Here is a 20,037-nt window from a genome sequence, read left to right as displayed (position 1 = left end):
TAATCCAATATATAATATATATTAATATACATATAATATACATTTATATATTATATATAAATATATTCTATTATATGTAATATATAGGAATATATATAATATTTTATATATATATATATATATATATCCCATTTTCTTTATCCATGTGTCCATTGATTGACACTATATCTTGGCTATTGTGAATAGTGCTGCAATAAACATGGGATTGCATATTTCTTGTTGATATACTGATTTTATTCCCTTTAAATAAATATCTAGTAGTGAGATTGCTGAATCATAGGGTAGTTCTATTTTTAGTTTTTTGAGGAATCATCATACTGTTTCCATTAAGATTGTACTAATTTACATTCTCATCAGCAACATGTAAAAGCTTCTTTTTCTCAGCATGCTTGTTAACATTTGTTATTTTCTGTATTTTTTAAAATAGCCATTCTAACTGAGGTGAGGTGATATCATATTATGGTTTTGCTTTGCATTTGCATTTCCCCAATGATTAATGATGTTTAACATTTTTTCATATACCCGTAGGCCATTTGCATTTCTTGTTTTTGAGAAATATATATTCAGCTAATTTGCTCACTTTTAATCCGATTTTTGATGTTTTGAATTCCTTGTATATTCTAGATATTAATCCCTTGACAGATGAATACTTTGCAAATAATTTCTCCCATTCTGTACATTGTCTCTTCACTCTGTTGACTGTTTCTTTTGCTGTACGAAATATGTTAAAACCAAAAACAAACACTGCCCATCTTACTTGTATGATTCTATTACTCCTAGTCAAAATGGTAGGAAGAAGAGGCAGAGCAAGATGGTGGAATAGAAAGTTCAACCCACTGTGCACCCCCCATGCAAGCACACCAAGTTACCAACCATCTACACAGAAAAAATACCTGCATAAGGACCAAAAATCAGGTGAGCGTTCATAGTACCTGGTTTTAAATTCATATGGTAAGAAAGGCACTGAAGAGATAGAAAAAACAGTCCTGAATCGTCGATGTCACTCCTGCCCCAGCCTTGGCAGTGGTGGATGGGTGCCGAGAGCTTCTTGTGGCACTGGGAGAGGGAAAACACCACAACTGTGAGGCATTAAACTCAGTGCTGTTCTGTTAGAACAAAAAGGAGAACCAGACAAAACTCAGCTGAGCCTGCCCACAGAGGGAGCATTTAAACCAGCCCTAGCTAGAGGGGAGTCTCAAATCCCAGTGGTCCAAACTTGAGTGCCCACAAACCTCACCAGCGAGAGCCAATGAGCTCTCAGTCTCTAAGTAAACTTGACAGGCAGTCTAGGCCATAAGAACTGGAACCCTTAGGCAAGACCTATGGCTGAACTAGGCCCAGAGTCAGTGAACTTGGGGGCACACGACATACTGATACACCGGCTGGGGCAGCGAGGAGCACTGGCATCACCTATGTCCTAACCTCAGGCTGCACAGCTCATGGCTCCAAAAGAGACCACTTCCTCCTACTTTAAGAGAGGAGAGGGAAGAGTGAGGAGGACTTTTTCTTGCATCTTGGGTACCAGCTCAGCCACAGCAGGATAGGGAACTGATCAGAGTCATGAGGCGCTAGCTCCCAGATGACATTTCTAGACACATCTTGGGCCAGAATGAAACCTGCCAGCTTGAAGAAAAGGAAACAGCCCTGCCAGCATCTATCACCTGCTAATTGATGAGCCCTTGGGCCCTGAAAAACAAATAGCGATACCCAGGTACTTCATCAAAGGCCTTGGTGAGCCTCTGAGACTTGGCTGGCTTCAGGTGAGACTCAGCACTTTATCAGCTATGGTAGTTACAGGGCAAAACTCTTCCTGCTTGAGAAAAGAAGACGGAAGAGTAAAGGAGACTTTGTCTTGCACCTTAGGTGCCAACATTGCCACAGGAGGGTAGAGCACCACCTGGATTCTTGAGGTCACTGATTCTAGAACTTCACTCTTGGACAGCATTTCTAGACCTGCCCTGGACCAGAGGGGAGCCCACTGAGCTGAAGGGTGAGCCCCAGGCCAGGCAACATTCACCAAAAGCTGACTTAAGAGAACTTGAGCCTTAAGGGAACATCAGTGGTAGTCTAGCAGAATTTCTCATGGCCAGGAGTGGTCATGGCTACCAGGTGAGGTACCACTGCCTTTGGAAAGGAGAGAAAAGAGTAGAAGGACTATGTCTTGTGCTTTGAGTGCCAGCTCAGCCATAATACAATAGAACAGCAAGTAGATTTCCAAGGTTTTGACTCTAATCCCTGACTCCCAGATGGCACTTCTGGATCCACTCAGGGCCTAAGGGGAACTTGCCGCCCTGAAGGGAAGGACATAGGCCTGGCTGGCTTTGCCCTCCTGCTAATTGTAGAGCCATGGGGCCTTGAGTGAACATAGGCAGTAGCCAGGAAGTGGTTACAGCAGGTCTTGGGCAAGACAGCGTTGTCCTGGCTTCAGGACTGACCCAGTGCAGTCATAGTGGTGGTGGTCACAAGGGTGCTTTTGTCACTCCACCATCAGACTTAAGTGGCTCAGAACAAAGAGAGAGACTCTGTATGTTTGGGAGAATGTAAGGAAAGAGAACAAGAGTCTCTGACTGGTAATACAGAGAATTATCTGGGAACTTGTCCAAGACCATCAAGGTAGTATCTCTATGTGTCTGCAAGAACCACGGTGTTACTGGGCTTGAGGTATTGCCTAGAGCAGAAACAACTTAGATCATAGCTCCCAAGTCCTTTCAAGTATCTGGAAAGCCTTCCCAAGAGGGACATCTACAAATAGGCCAAGACAGTGAAGACTACCATAAATACGTAACTCTTCAATGCCCAGAGACTGAAGAACATCTACTAGTATCATCAACATCTAGGAAAACATGGCCTTACCAAATGAACTGAATAAGGCATAAGGAAACAATCCTTGAGAAACAGAGATATGTGACCATTCAGACAGAGAATTAAAAATAGCTGTGTTGAGGAAACCCAAAGAAATTTAGGATAACAAAAATAGAGAAGGAATTCATAATTCTATTAGAAAAATTTAACAAAAAGATTAAAATAAGTAAAAAGAATCAAGCAGAAATTCTAGAGCTGGAAAATAATGTAATTGGCATACTGAAGAATGCATCAGAGATATTTAACAACAGAATGGATCAAGCAGAAGAAAGAATTAATGAGTTTGAAGACAGGCTATTTGGAAATACACAGTGAGAGGAGATTAAAAAAAGAGTAAAAACCAATTCAGCATGCCTATAGGATCTAGCCAATAGCCTCAAAATGGCAAATCTAAGGGTTATTGGCCTTAAAAAGGAGGTAGAGAAATAAATAGGGGTAGAAAGTTTATTCAAAGTGATGATAACAGAGAACTTTCCAAATCTAGGGAAAGATATCAATATCCAAGGACAAGAAATTTATAGAACTCCAAGCATATTTAACATAAAGAAGACTACCTCAAGGCATTTAATAATCAAACTCCCAAAGGTCAAAGATAGAGAATCATTTCCTTATCTCTGGATAAAGAAGAGCAAGATAAGCAGCAAGATGAAAAGAAATGAATAGCGTAGAATGGAGCTCCACTATGTTTGGCAGCAGACTTTTCAATGGAAACTTTACAGACCAGGAGAGACTGACATGACATATTTAAAGTGATGAAGGAAAAAGATATTTTGCCCTAGAATAGCATATCCAGTAAAAATATCTTTCAAGAATGAAGGAGAAATAAAGAATTTTCCAGATATACAAAACCTGAGGTATTTCATCAATACCAGACCTATCCTTTAAGAAATACTAAAGGGAGTACTTCAATCAGAAAGAAATGGTCATTAATGCACAATAAATAATCACCTGAAGGTACAAAACTTACTGGTAATAGTAAGTACGCAAAAAACACAAAATATTATAACATTGTAACTGTATGGTGGGTAAAATATTCTTATCCTAATTAAAAAGACTAAATGATGACCCAATCAAAAATAATAACTACAACAACTTTTCAAGACATAGTCAGTATAATAAGATATAAATAGAAACAACAAAAAGTAAAAAAGCTGGCAGGGGGAAGTTAGGGTGAGTTTTTACTAGTGTTTGTTTATTTTTTGCTTATTTGTTTATGCAAATAGTGTTAAGTTGTTATCAAGTTAAAATAATGGGCTATGATAGCATTTGCAAACCTCATGGTAACCTCAATCCAGAAAACATACAATAGATACACAAAATATAAAAAGCAAGAAGCTAAATCATATCACCAGAGAAAATCATCTTTACTAGAGGAAGACAGGAATAAAAGGAAGAATGAAGAGAACACCACAAAATAACCAGAAAACAAATAACAAAATGACGGGAATATGTCCTTACTTATCAGTAATAATATTGAATGTTAGTGGACTAAATTCTGCAATCCAAAGACATAGACTGGCTGAATGGATGGAAAAACAAGACCCATTGATCTCTTGCCTGCAAGTAACACATTTCACCTATAAAGACACACATAGACCGAAAATAAAGAAATGGGAAAAGATATTCCATGACAATAGAAATGAAAAAGTATCAGGAATCACTATACTTACATTAAAAAAAAAAAGAGATTTCAAGGCAAAAACTATAAAAAGACACAAGGAAAGTCACTATATTTTATGATAAAGGGGTCAATTCAGCAAGAAGATATAGCAATTTTAAATGTATATGCACCCAACACTGGAGCACACAAATATGAAAAGGAAATATTATTAGAGCTACAGAAAGAGATAGGTCCTAGTACAAAATAGCTGGAAGTTTCAACATCCCATTTTCAGCTTTGGACAGATCTTCCAGACAGAAAATCAATAAAGAAACATCACACTTAATCTACACTATAGACCAAATGGATCTAATATATACTTAGAGAACATTTCATTCAAGAGATGTAGAATACACATTTTTTTCTTCAGCACATGGATCATTTTCAAGAATAGAATATATTGTAGGTCACAAAACAAGTCTTAAAACATTAAAAAAACTGAAATATCAGACAAGATTGGACGTTTTCAGGATGGTATGATCATAGACAAAAATACTGAAATTATGTCAACCATCTTCTCTAATCACATTGGAATAAAACTAGAAATTAATAACCAGAGGAATTTTGGAAACCGTACATATACATGGAAATTAAATGATATGCCTCTGAATGATCAGTAGGTCAGTGAAATAATTAAGAAGGAAACTGAAAAATATCTTGAAACAAATGATAATTGAAACACTTCATACCAAAACCTATGAGACACAGCAAAAGCAATACTAAGAGGGAAGTTTACCTCTGTAAGTGCCTGCATCAAAAAGATGAAAAACTTCAAATAAGCAATGTAATGATGCATCTTACAATACTAGAAAAGCACGAGCAAACCAAACCCAAAAATAGTAGAAGAAAATAAATAATAATGATCAGACCAGAAATAAATGAAATCAAAATGAAAAAATTACAAAAGATCAATGAAATAAATTTTTTTTTTGGAAAGTTAAACAAGAGTGAGAAATCTTTAGCTGTACTAAGAAAAAAGGATAAAAAGATCCAAATAAACAAAATCAGAAATGGCAAAGGAGACATTAAAACCAATTGTAGGAATTCAAAGCATCATTAGTGGGTGCTATGACCAACTCTATACCAATAAACTGGAAAATCTAGAAGAAATGGACAAATTCTTTTTTTTTTTTTTTTTAAGGCGGAGTCCCACTGTGTCACTCAGGCTGGAGTGCAGTGGCACTATCTCGGCTCACTGCAAGCTCTGCCTCCCAGGTTCACGTCATTCTCCTGCCTCAGCCTCCTGAATAGCTGGGCCTACAGGTGCCCACCACCACGCCCGGCTAATTTTTTTTGTATTTTTAGTAGAGACGGGGTTTCACCGTGTTAGCCAGGATGGTCTCTATCTCCTGACCTCGTGATCCACCTGCCTCAGCCTCCCAAAGTGCTGGGATCACAGGCATGAGCCACCATGCCCGGCCAAAATGGACAAATTTTTAGACACATACAACCTATCAAGATTGAACCAGAAAGAAATCCAAAACCTGAAGGGTTCATAACAGTTAATGAGACTGAAGCCATAATTAAAAAAAAAAAAATGTCTTTTTATAGGAAAGCCCAGAACCTTACAACTTCACTACTAATTTCTACCAAACATTTAAAGAACTAATACCAATTCTACTCAAACTATTCTGAAAAATAGAGGAAGACAGAATACATCCAAACTCATTTTACAAAGCCAGTATTACATTGATACCAAAACCAGACCCAAAACCAGACCAAAGACCCATTAAAAAAAGAAACTAAAGGCCAATGTATCTGATGAATATTGATGTGAAAATCCTTAACAAAATACTAGCAAACTGAATTCAACAATACATTAGAAAGGTCATTCATCATGACCAAGTGGCATTTATCTGTAGGATGAAACGATGGTTCAACATATGCAAATAAATCAATGGGAACATCATATCAATATAATGAAAGATAAAAACAATATGATCATTTCAATTGACACTGAAAAAGCATATGATAAAATTCAACATCTCTTCATGATAAAAACTCTCAAAAAACTTGGTACAGAAGGAACACACCTCAACATAATAAAAGCCATATATGACAGACCCACAGCTAGTATCATACTGAATGGGGAAAATCTGAAAGCCTCTCCTCTAAGATCTGGAACACAATATGGATACCAATTGTCACCACTATTATTCAACGTAGTGCTAGAAATTTTAGTAGGGCTCCCATAACAATGTACCGTAGACTGGATGGCTTAAGAAATAAATGTATTTTCTCACATTTCTGAAGGCTAAAAGTCCAAGATTATTGTATTGGCAGCTTGATTTCTTCTGAGGCCACTCCTTGGCTTATAGCTGGCCATCTTCTTCCTATGTCTTCTCATGGTCTTTCCTTTATAATTGTATGTGTCCAAATTTCCTCTTCTTATAAGACACCAGTCATACTGGATTAGAGACCACCCTAATGATTTTATCATAACTTAAGTATCACTTTAAAGACCTATTTCCAATTGCAGACATGTTCTTAAGTGCCAAGGTTCAGTACTTCCATATACGAATTGAAGGGACACAATTCAGTCCATAACAGAGGGTTTTGGATTTGTTCGGGTAGAAAACTATCTTTTTACATCTTAAAAAGAGTCCAGTTTCCTTGTCCCTCACACTCCTCATTCTTGAACAGCTAAGTGTGTTGGAGTGATGTGATGGTGTTTTGCACATGAGGTGATGATAGGAAGATGAATTATTCTTCCTGGCATGAGCATCATTAACTCTTACTGGACAGTTAATGAGTTCAGTGCTAGATGCTGATGACTTTATACCTTTGTAAGTAATAGAAGAGAAAAAAAATTAGTGTATTCCATGGATTCATGGTTACTCTATGGGCATACAATTACAACTCTCTTACAAAGCTGAGATGTTTATTTTATTTTATTTTTGTCCATAGACATTCACATACCTCATATGGACCCTTCTAGTGTATAATATTAGCCAAAGAGTTTTAACTCCAAAAGCAACAGATGGGTCAACACTAGAAATTCTGAAGTACAAAATGGGGAGGTGTCAAAGACATCATCATGTATACACAGCTATGGCAAAGATGTATCTCAGTATTTTCCTCTTTTCACTATACACCTGAAAGAATGACTTTCTGTGATCTACATAGACTTGAGTCAGTTTATTCTCTTGAGACCAAGTTAAAGCATTACTTTACTTTTTCATATAGTCTCTCAACTTTGGGAGGATATTAAAATCCCTAAGTTATTACTAATCCCTTTTTTATTTTCTAGGTTAATACGGGACTGTCAAAAAGCTGTGGTTGTTTTTATAGAGAGGGTGGCTGTAGAACTTAAACATTATTAAGTTTTATCTAGTTTTTTTTTTCCAGTGGCAAAATACAATGTAACAGCCTAAGCAAAATTATTAGGTACACATAGAAGCAGTGAAGGTAAGCAGAATTTTTGAGTACCTATTATGACCAGGAACATAACTAGGTATTTGCATATAGTATCTTAATCTTCACAGTAACCTTATAGGTAAATGTTATCATAAGCGTTTACAGATGGAGAAAGAGCTGACAGAAGTAAGTAAACAATATGCTCCAAGTCACTATAGAGTAAGGACCAGAAATTGAACAACTTTACTCTTCTCAAAATCCATGCTCCTTTCATTACACATTAAGACTGCTTTTGCTAGTAAAACCATCATCCAGTTCAGTATACTGTGGTTCCTCAAACAACTGGTTCCATGGGGCTGGTGTAACTGCATATTAATTTCTTCTTGTCTTCTTCCTTTTTCCAGGTGTTGTATTATTGTTATGGGATTCTGGTAACCATCATGGGGGTAATGCCAACATGTCTTATTTTTATTTCATATCAAGCACTTTATCAAGAAAATAACACATTTAAACTCAAATGTAATTCAACATAGCCATCAGACAATGACTTTTCCTTATGCTCAATTTTTTTTTTTTAAACTGGGTTTCCTCCTTGTCACCCAGGCTGGGGTGCAATGGTGCGATCTCGGCTCACTGCAACCATTGCCTCCTGGGTTCAAGCAATTCTCCTGCCTCAGCCTCCCGTGTGGCTGGGGTTATAAGCATGTGCCCCCACTCTTGGCTAATTTTTTGTATTTTTAGTAGAAACAGGGTTTCACTATGTTGGCCAGGCTAGTCTTAAACTTCTGAATTCCAGTGATCCACCAGCCTGCTCAAGTTCTTCTACCATTCATTATTCAGGTATCTGGCACACACCCACATGCACACACATACACACACACAGAGACACATGTACACTATCTCTTCACATAAGACAAACTTTCAAATCAATTTAATTCTAGCACTGAAAATAGAAATAATTAGTTTCATATAGGTCTGTGAGTGTTTAAAAACTTTCCTAAATCTCTCTGGCTCCAGCTGGCAGAGCAGTCCCTAAGTGCCAGGCTACAGTTTTCTATGTCAGGAAATGACTTAAAACCAAAGCCAAGAGTATAACTACCTGCTCCGGATTAAAAGTCATTCATTTGTTTTAGTGTTGGATACATTTACCCATATTCTTAGATTCTGAAGTATTTTCTCCAATTTCCAAGTTGGCTTTCCATTTCCTTCGTAATTTCCCAGTTTATATGTGTCTAGCTTGAACTTCGGGCCAGATCTGTATATTTGCAGTCACTACTGACTGTTTCTCTTCTCTTAACTCATTAACTTATTTATTTATAAATATTTATTAATCAATTGAAATGTGTTTGGGTGTTTTTCAGTTGCTGGGGTAGAGTACTCTAAAAAGACAAAGTTGCTGTTTTTATGTAGCTTATATTTAATTAGGATGTACAGATAAAAATAATGGCATGGATGTATAAATCTAGGTAGAAATTCAAACTTTAAAGATAAAGAGTAAAAGGAGATAAAGATATATGGGGCTTAATAATTTGTTAGGGTGGCAGGGAATGTACTCCTAAGGAGCTGATATTTGAACAAAGACCTGAATGGAGTGAGGAAGAAAACTTCTAGATTATTTGGAGGGAGAGTTTCTAGTCAAAAAGGCAACAAGTGCACATGCCTTATGGCGGTAGCTTGTTGGGGACCTTGAAGAACAGCAAAGAAGATGATGTGATTGGAACATTAAGACCAAAGGAAAGCATGGTAGGCATGTAAATACACAAAGTTGTAGCAGTATCCAGAGGCTAGAATATGTAGCCTTTGTGAGCTATGGAAAAACATTTAGATTTTGCTTTCTGTACTATGAGAAGCCACTAGAAGTGTTTGATTTACTTGGAATCATCTGATGTGATCAAGCCTTAAAAGATTACTCTGGCTACTGTTACTCTGACTGCAGTAAGTAGTGTGGACTGAGAGGTCAAAGCAGCAACAGGAAAAGCAATGAAGAGGTCATGTCTGTATATATACAATAGCATCATGTTGTAAACCTCAAATATACACAATAAATTTTATTTTACTTTTAGTAAGAGGCTGGCATAGCAATCTGGGTGAAACATAGTGGTGACTTAAAATGTAACAGGAACACTGCTCGTGGTAATAGGAGGTCAAATTCTGGATATAATTTACACACACGTATTTAGTGTCAACAGAACTTACTAATGGAAAATTAAGGAAAATCTCCAGGTTTGGTATTTGAATTATAACATTGACAGAGATGATGGTGATAGCAAAAACAACATCTTTGGGAGGGTAATGAAGAGCTCATGTTATGTTTCATTTATGTACTAGGAATCCTAGTGGATATGACAATTAAGTAGTAACATATGAAAGTATGAAATACAGGAGAAAATTTGTGGCTAAATTTGTCATAAATAGGGAAACAGTACCTTTACAGTTATGACCTTAGATGAGACCAAGAAGCGATGAAATGTAGATCCAGAAAGAACAAAGTTTGAGAATTGAGCCCTAGAACTATCCAATTTTTATAGATTAGACTAAGAGTTTTCTACAAGGAAAACTGGGAAGGAGTGGCCAAGGCAGTATGTGGAAAATCAGGAAAGTGAAATAACTTAGAAGTCAAGTGAAAAAAGTGATTCAAGGTAAAGGACATGCTAAATGATGCCAAATGTTACTGAGAATGTAAGATGATAACCTAGAATGTGGAAATGTGGAGGCATTTGGTATTATTTGCAATAGCAATTCCAAAGGATGAACAGAGACACAATGCTGGTTGGAGGGAGTTCAAGCAATAATAGGAGGAGAATAAAGATAACGAATAAAGACACTTTCTTTGAGGGAAACAGAGAAATGAAATTGTACATGGAGAAAAATATAATATATGGGGGTGTGTGCACACATGTGCTTATAAACAATCTTTCTCATTGTTTCTACACACAGTAATTATACACAGTGAGAAAGATACAGTAGATACCGAATTAGATTATAGATTCTGAAGAAAGAGATAATTTTATTATCCACATCCTTACTAGGACGCCGTATACAAACGAGGGATTTCTTAGGATCAAACAGATGTTATTTGTCATAACTGGGGAGAGGATAGAGTAGGTGGATTCAAATACAGTAATCTAGGAAGTAGACATGGTCATGGAAACATGTTTCAATTTTCTTCACTTTGCTTTTTTTACCCCTGGTAAAATGAAAATCAAGGTCATAAACTGAAATGTGAACCAGCTGCCTGGGACAGGAGGAGAATGGATTGACAAGAGGAATCTAACAGGAGTCTCAGGCAGCACAGAGTCCCCACTTGTCATTGAAAACATTGATTTGTAAGTTAAGTCACCAGCTTTTCTCTAGTTACGTGAGACTGCTGGGTTCACTTATGGAGTAGGCGAAGAATAAATATGTTCTGCCTTGACAGCAGAATATGTTGGAGGGGCAAAGGACCAAGAGAGTGGAGTATGAATGAAAATACATTAGTATGGACATGAATCATGGAAACAGAGTGGATATAGATGAAACTGAGGAGATAAAGAGAATGAAGGGTAGTGAGATGTTGGTAGGGTCAATGAATCTGAAGTACTGATAGGACTGGGGACTGTGATTCTAGACTGCTAAGTTAGAAAGACAGGTCGTACTGTAAAAGCGGACACGTGAAGTGAAGTGAGTATTATGAGGTACAATAGTAATTGGGAAAAATAGTGTTCAGTAAATAATCCCGAGAATGAGCAATTGAGAAGGGATGGAAGATAAAAGCATCAGTAGTGGGGAGAAAAAGGATGAGAAACACAGTGAGATGGATGAATTATTTTAAAACACCAGCAATAGTGGCCAACATCAGGGTGGAGAGAGAGCAGTAAGCCACGTGCAAAAAAATCTTCCATGAAAGAGTATATGCCCAGGAAAAAGGAAGTGCCTTCAAAGGAACATAAATGAAGTATCTGATGACAGATAATTTAATGTTGTTTTTATAAATTTTTGTTTTAGGGATGAGGCAATGAGAAATGAGAAAAAAAGTTCTCCTCTACAGATCCACTATAGTTGTGTTGCTGAGGAAACACAAGCAGCACCATGAGAGGACTATTGGGGATGTAGTATTATCTTCAGTGAACACCAACATTACATTCAGAGCAAAAATAAAATGAAGGGGAACTTCAGAGAGGCAGTAGGTATAAGAGGTTTTGCTGATAATAAACAGTGTGCTCTGGACAGCACGGTGTAAAGAATAAGACCATGAGTCCAGCAATGGTTAGTACATTCTAATGGATATGGAAACCTTTATGATATGGGATAGCTAAAAACAAAACAAAACTGAAAAACAAAAATCAGGCTTCTAGTGGTGACTTGGTAATCAAGGAATCAGTCAGTATTAATAGTCTCTAAAAGAAATATAGACAATCAGTTATTACATTAGTTATATTTCTTGGGACTGCTGGGTAGTTTAGAGACTAGGAGAGTCAGAGTTCTATGGGTCTCCCTTGAAATCCTGCTGAGAGCAAGACTGAGACAGGTAGAGATGCAATCTAATCAGAAATACTTGTCCTTGGAACAGTTCCTTCCCCCTCCCATTCTGCTACCATAACCCGATGGGAAAATGTGTCTCCTTTTCTTTTTTATTTTTGTGAATATAGTGCCTATGTCAGAAATGATTAAAGTATATGGCTTACACTTTAACCAGAACAATAGGTTATAAGCTCTAGAGGTTTCTATGAGATAATCCAATCATAGATTTACTGCAATTTAACACCTGCCAAATGCTTGCCTAAGACATATGATATTCGAGAGGAAGAATAGCTGGATAGAGAGACTGTGCATCAATGAGGGTCTCTCTTAAGTGACTATCCTTATAATTTAGATCACTAGAATGCAACAGAGCCTAACACATAATTATCTCAGCTTCTCACTGAGCTATGATTTAGTAATATGCCTTCTCCTTTATAAAGATTCAATAGTAGATGCATGCATTTGAAAATTTCTGTCTTTTAGGAAACCATAGATTATCCATTGTGTTAATTGCTGTCTCTTAAGCAGAGACTTTTGCTATGAATTCATTTTTAGCTTTATTTCAAGAAAATAATTGAACTCTATAAGGGAATTTTTGCTAGATGTCTGGCATTTTGCCAGAGGAAAAAAATTATTTAATGACTCACATTTCCCTTTTTTTCTAGATCTTAAGAGGCCTAGGTCCTAGAAAGCTTAGGATCCTATGCAAAACCCTACTCTAACTCATTTCAAGTGTCTGGAAATGTAGTACATGCCATGGACTTACTTCAGGTATTCTCTTCTGAACCTTAACTATACTATTAAACTTTATGACAGAATTCAGACTATCTCAAGTTCTTTAAGAAGTAGGCTAAGAATACGTAGAATATATAAAATATATCTATTCCATCAATTTTACTCTATGTTAAGAAAAACCCATATTGCTTTTTATATGTTATATAAACATAGATTTTCTATGTTCCCAGATAAATCTGAAAAAAAAACCATATACATTTATGAGAATTCATAGATCTTAGAGTATGAGGAAAGGGGATAAAATAATGTTAATAATACTCTTAATAGCAGATTCAATTAGTCTATTTTTTGTGTGTACTTTTAAATACTTTCTTTAGTCATGACAACTTTACAATTTATGATCATTATTAACCGTGGCAGCTTAGAGAGAGTAATTAAAATTTCTGCTCTCACATTGCCTGTAGATATCAGAATGGGAATAAGAATTCATGTCTGTTTGCCTTCAAAGTTTATGCTCTTAACCTTTCACCTATTACCTCCTAACTTCATTAAAGATACTCCATTTTTTCCTGCATTCATATTTTTACTACCTCTGCTTCCAGCCAAAGTTCTTGCAAAGACCCTGGTGCAGAGGCAGAGCAAACCCTTATTACATTGCTGATCTTGTGATTAGAGACCAACTGAAATGGCCCAGGAAGTTTTGCAATTCTCAAGTGTCTTACAAAGCTCAGTAAACATCAATAACAGAAATTCTACTAAGGACTAATACGGTATAATTTTTCCCAAGTGGATATGCTGCCTTCGTTTATTTTACTTTAAAAAGTGATATTAGAGGGAAGGTTTAGATCAGAATGCATCAGCACCTAAAACAAAAGCGAAGAGGAAAACAGATGGGGATAGGCATCTTTGTTACATTTGAATTGTCTAAAATAATTTATGAAAAATATCTAACAAAACCTTTTTCATTTGATCAGTCAATTGAAAAGCTGTGTGGCTCAATGGGGAGTTCATGGGGTTTGAGTTGTTACACCTGGGTTTTCAATTTTGATGTGAGCCTTGATCAGTTGTAGCAACTTGGATCAGTCAGTCAGTCAGTCAGTCAGTCAGTCATTCTAAACATGGGATACTCATGAGTAGCATAATGAAGATAAAATAATATCTAACTCATAAACTGTCCCGAAGATCAAAGGATGTTATACTTACGAAGACACTATACTAAGAGGTCTGTGGTAACTTTTTTTCTATTTTAATACACAATGTAAATAAAAGTAACGGTTTCTACTTTAATGAATGTTTCCATCATGATTCTATAGATTAAAAACATTTATAATGGTGTATTCTTTCAGAAAATACTTTTCTCATATCCCTGGAGCTTAATTTTAGTAGAAAAATGTGGTACAGTTTATCTCAGAAAAGAGATTCTTTTACATGCACTACTTTTAATTCTTAAGGAACATGTGGATTCGGAAATGTATATGGGGCTCCTTTCACTAGTTTTAATTCTTTCTTTTCTGGTTCATGTCCTGAATGCTTTTGAAAAGTAAAAGATCATTGTGGAACTCAGGATCCTCTAAGAGTGTGCAGCTCATTTAATAAGAAACTCTGAGAAGTTAAATTTATCGTGAGCTAGCTTTCCCTGTACTGTCCTGGGATACATCCTGAATTTACCCTACAACTCTTTCTTCCTTCTCGTTTCTCTCACCCACGCTAAAACCCTTTATTTTTTTCTGTCCTAGAGGTAGGCATTGAACAATTTGAACAATGGCTTTCTAAGTAAAATCTTTGAAAATGTGGTTTCAAAGATTACTTCAATGCTCTGAACTAACAGAGCATTGCAGAAAGGTAGTTTCTGTTAGTGCTAGCCTTCTAGTATTTACATGTAACTTCACTTGAGTCTGAAATGAGTTTTCATTATATAGTAAATTCTAGCAAGGCAGGAGTTTTGTTTGTTTCTTTTTAATTTGTATGTTTGTTTATTTTTTTCCTTTTTGGTATGTTTATTCACTGATTAACCCCTAATACCCAAAACAGAGGTTAACACCTAGAAAATGTTGCTGAAGAAATAAGTGAATATATTTCAATTTCAAAAATAAACCTTATGACAAGAATTTCTCAGTACTTTCAGCTAAACAATTATGGACTCATACTGGACTGCATCTCAGAATGAGAAAATACATAGTAATTTTCTAAGAGAAGTAGGTAACAAGGCAAATGCAAAAGCCTATAAGAAGTACCAGCTTTTGATTTGACATTAATGGAGATTAGTTAAAATAAAAGCAGCTGCTCTGCAATAATAAACAAAAAATTCCACACCCCTCTTTCCCTTGCCATTCTGTCACTCTAGTCTTATCTTTTAATTAAACCTGAACTTTAAAATAAGTGTTTCTGGCTTCCAAGTTTATTAAATGGAATATCAATGGAGATTCTAGGTTCAGCAATAGGTATGCTATAGAATGCCTTTTAAAAATAAATGGCCACATCAAAAGCTCTGATTTTATTGAAAGTTCATTTATAGTTCTTCTAATGGAAAGAGTAAAAGAAAGTTGTGAAAATTGAAGCGGCTTGATTTTAGACTCCTTTATAGTATTTTAAAGTGCTCACACAGCTTTTATTTGAAGAATTATTAACTTTTATTAAACATGGAAATTTTGCCAAGAAATGTAAAGTTCATTATGGTTTATATAATGCAAGCCAACTTGAAACTTCTGAATTTATGCTTGCTAATTTTTTATACACTATTTTTGTGCTTTGCTTAAAATCCATCTGTATTAGTCCATTTTCACACTGCTGTGATGATATACCTGAAACTGGGTAATTTATAAAGAAAAGAGTTTTAATTTACTCTCAGTTCCATATGGCTGGGGAGGCCTCAGGAAACTTACAATCATGGTGGAAGGTGAAACAGGCGTGTCTTACATGGCGACAGGCAAGAGAAATGCAGAGCGAAGGCAGGGAAAGCCCCTTATAAAACCATCGGATCTTGTGAGAATTCACTCACAGTAGAAAACAGCACGGGGGAACCAACCCCATGATCTAATCACCTCCTACAAGGTCCCTCCCCAAATATGTGGGAATTACAATTCAGATTACAAGTCAAGATGAGATTTGGGTGGAGACACAGAGCGAGACCATATCGCCATCATACCCAAATGCACTGAATATTATCTCAATCATATAACCTTTGAGTTAGCAGTGATCAGTGGTTGCTATTTCATCTATTGTTTTATCGCTAGCCAATGCCATAAACTTGTTAATAATAAAAAATTAAAGGTAATAATTTTGTTTATAGGCATGTGTGAACCACATACAGACACTTAATTTTTGATTATGCTATGGTATATTTAAAGAACATTGGGTATCTGGAGTATGATTTTTAGTCCTGGTTCTATTACTTTGTGTGATTTTGGCTAGTTTAGCATTTTATAGCACCATTATTATTTATAAAAAAAGAATAGTGGCCGGGCGCGGTGGCTCACGCTTGTAATCCCAGCACTTTGGGAGGCCGAGGCGGGCGGATCACGAGGTCAGGAGATCGAGACCATGATGAAACCCCGTCTCTGCTAAAAATACAAAAAATTAGCCGGGTGTGGTGGCGGGCACCTGCAGTCCCAGCTACTCGGAGAGGCTGAGGCAGGAGAATGACGTGAACCAGGAGGCGGAGCTTGCAGTGAGCCAAGATTGTGCCACTGCACTCCAGCCTGGGCGTCAGAGCTAGACTCCATCTCCAAAAAAAAAAAAAAAAAAAAAAAAAAAAAAAAAAAAAAAAAATAGTGATATTTAACCTTGATTAACTCTATGGATAGGTAGAAGGATAGAATATATGTTGAAATATTTTAGATAATTTAAATTATGTCAATGCAAAGCATTAAATATTAATCCTTCAGACATAAGATTTTCAAAACAGAAGAGATAATAGTTTTACTATTATAATGATCTTTGTTGCTGTGGTAGTCATTGTTTTATCAATTTGATCTATTATAACCAATCTGTATCTGCATATTTGTGAATATGTTCAGTGTGAGTGACAGTGCCGTATTTAGGTCTTCAGATTTTTATCATACCATTTATATCCACTGGGTAGAAAGAAATGTTGAAAAAAGGCAAAAATAGAGGAAAAAGCAAAGGTTAATTGTAGAAATATAGATGATATTAAATCCTACAATTGATAACATCATAGGAGGTGGTATTTGTCATTTAAAAATAAAATATATAATTACAATGTAATATCATAGAAGAAAGACAAGAGGTTGGTTGTATCTTTTGGCATAAATTCATAAGACTTGCTTGTAAACATAAGCATGTATTATTACCTAGGCTTTGAATTTCAAAATATGGTGTAAACTACTCATGGTAATATAGATCTGGTTAGACAAATGTTCATGTAAAAAATGGTCTTCAAGCATTATTGTAAAAGAAAAATAACTTGGACTACTTGAATAGAATGGTTTACAGTGCTCAGTTAAAGTTGATACTTCTTCTACATTACAGTATTAGGGTTTTTTTTTTTTAACTTTTAAGTTCAGGGGTACAAATGCAGGTTTGTTACATAGGTAAACTTGTGTCATGGAGGTTTGTTGTGCAGATTATTTCATTTTCCAGGTATTATGCCTATGACCCACCAGTTATCCTTCCTGATTCTCTCCCTCATCCCACCCTCCATCCTCCGAAAAGTTCCAGTATGTGTTGTTCCCCTCTATGTGTCCATGTGTTCTCATCACTTGGCTCCCACTTATAAGTGAGAACATATGATATTTGGTTTTCTGTTCCTGTGTTAGTTTGCTAAGGAGAACAGCCCCTAAAAAGAGGCAATTTACAATTTAGTGTGTATCTGGGATGGTAAGAAGTCCGTAAGCCATCCACACAAGGAACACGTTAAATACTAAGCCTGATAGAATGCCCTGCCAAAATGCCATCATAGCACTAGGGCACTTTATTATTCTCTGTAACCACATTAAGCTGTCAACCCTATAATATAACATGTTGCTTATTCACTGTAGAATCCCTAATACCTACTGTATATTAATTCTACAGTATTAATTTTTCTTCTGGAGAAAAAAATCTAAAATCTAAAAGTGTTGTAAGATTGGTGCATTCAAAGTAGGAATGGGTAAAACAAAAAGAGTGAACATTAATATGGAATGCTCAAAAAATAGAATTGATCAAATGGATGTTCAGTGAGATTAATTTCAGCTCAATTTAAAGGAAGATGTAACCAGAAGACAAGTCTAAATATTGAGCAGGATATTTCCAAAAGTAAAACCAATCCATCAACAACAATATTTAACCAGAGATTCAATAAACATAGATCAGGATTATTCTGGTAAGGAAATTTCTGTCCTGGGATTGAAGTTTGAATTAAGTAGCATCTAAAAGTCTTTATAGCCTAAATCTCTATTGTTATGTGATTCAGCTCACAAAACAAGAGCCAATAGAAGCATCATCCAAAAGCCAAGATCACAGATCTTTCCCCACCAAAGATGAATCACAGTATGGACTGGCCCAGGGCTACCAAAGATGGTCACTTCCAGATTGTTTGGTTTCTTTACTCCATAGAAGACAGGGACCTGCCGTCAACACATTCTGGCTTATCTTGTGCTCACCAGCTTCACATTCTGCTTGTAAAGAATGGCACAATTGCCTTTCCGGGACCTTTTCTTGTCCTGTACTTGTATTATATCTCATTGTCCTTTATGAGATCGTTAAAATGACTAAACACAGTAATTACATTGCCAGCAAGGAGGGTTAATCTTACTACATGTATCTTAAATGTCCTAACTGTTTTGAAAACCAGCTGGTCTATGTTTCAAATGCTGACAACAAAGGTAATGGCTTTTACACCTAGTCAAGGCAATGGTTTTCTTATATGGGATTTTAGATTTGCCACAGGGGAAAAATTGTAATCACTTTGTTCACAATGATAATAGCTTAATGTACATCATTTGTTGTGAGGCAGCTGAAATGTTGGTGTAGTTCAGAACTGTGCATTATCTCTGAGGGCCAGAACAGGATTGCCATTTTTGGCAAGGAACGACTAGCTATCCATTTCCTGCCACTTTATTGGAATAATACAGAGATTCATTTGCTTGTTAGGATTTTTTTTTTTGGCTATGCAATCTAGAAAATGTATTCTGTGTTACTGCAGTGATGCTCATTTTTGAGTCCATGCTTTTGTTTCACTCTTCAGTACTTTCTCTCACCTCTTTACTTCATTCACAACCTAGAAAGAACTACAGGGAAACGATGCAGTGCTCCCACCTGAACTCAGCATTGAAAGGTCTTTTGTTCCCTATCTGAGAATGAGATGGAAATCATTCAAAAGGGAATTATGTGAACACAGCTGCCTTATGCCAATTTGTGGCCATATGGATTCTGGTTCTTGATTCTCCAGAAGCCTCTCCACCTCTACTATGCAAAGGCCTGCATAGCCATGAAGAACCCCATGAAAACACTCCAAGATTGATTTCTACTTGCATTAAGAAGGTCTGTGTTTCCCCTCTTGGAAGGTAGCTGGATTCAATAACTCACTAAATTATAACACCTACATAAGGAGCAAACTTTCCAGCCTGTTGGTGAGAGCTGAGGGTACTGAATGATATTGTTATAGTTTAGTGTAGTGATTGAGAGTGCAGTTTCTAATCAGACTGGCTGGGTTTGAATCTCTGCTCCAGCTCTTATTAGCTATGTGACTTCAGGCAATTTAATAAACTCCCTCTGAAGCAGAATTATAAATAGTACTAGTATCAAGGGATTGTTATGAGAATTAAATGTGATAATGTCTCTGGAGCACTTAGAACAGTTCCTATTTCATCATAAGTGTTTAATAAATTCCAACACACTATTACTATTGTTGTCACACTGCTGCTACTAATAATATTACTATTATAGTGTAAAAGTATTTAGTCTCCCACAGATAACCAAGGTAG

Source organism: Nomascus leucogenys, chromosome 19 (genome assembly GCF_006542625.1).
Source record: "Nomascus leucogenys isolate Asia chromosome 19, Asia_NLE_v1, whole genome shotgun sequence".
Classification (NCBI taxonomy): Eukaryota; Metazoa; Chordata; class Mammalia; order Primates; family Hylobatidae; genus Nomascus; species Nomascus leucogenys.
The sequence above is the reverse complement of the archived record's forward strand: the minus strand, read 5'-3'. Positions refer to the sequence as shown.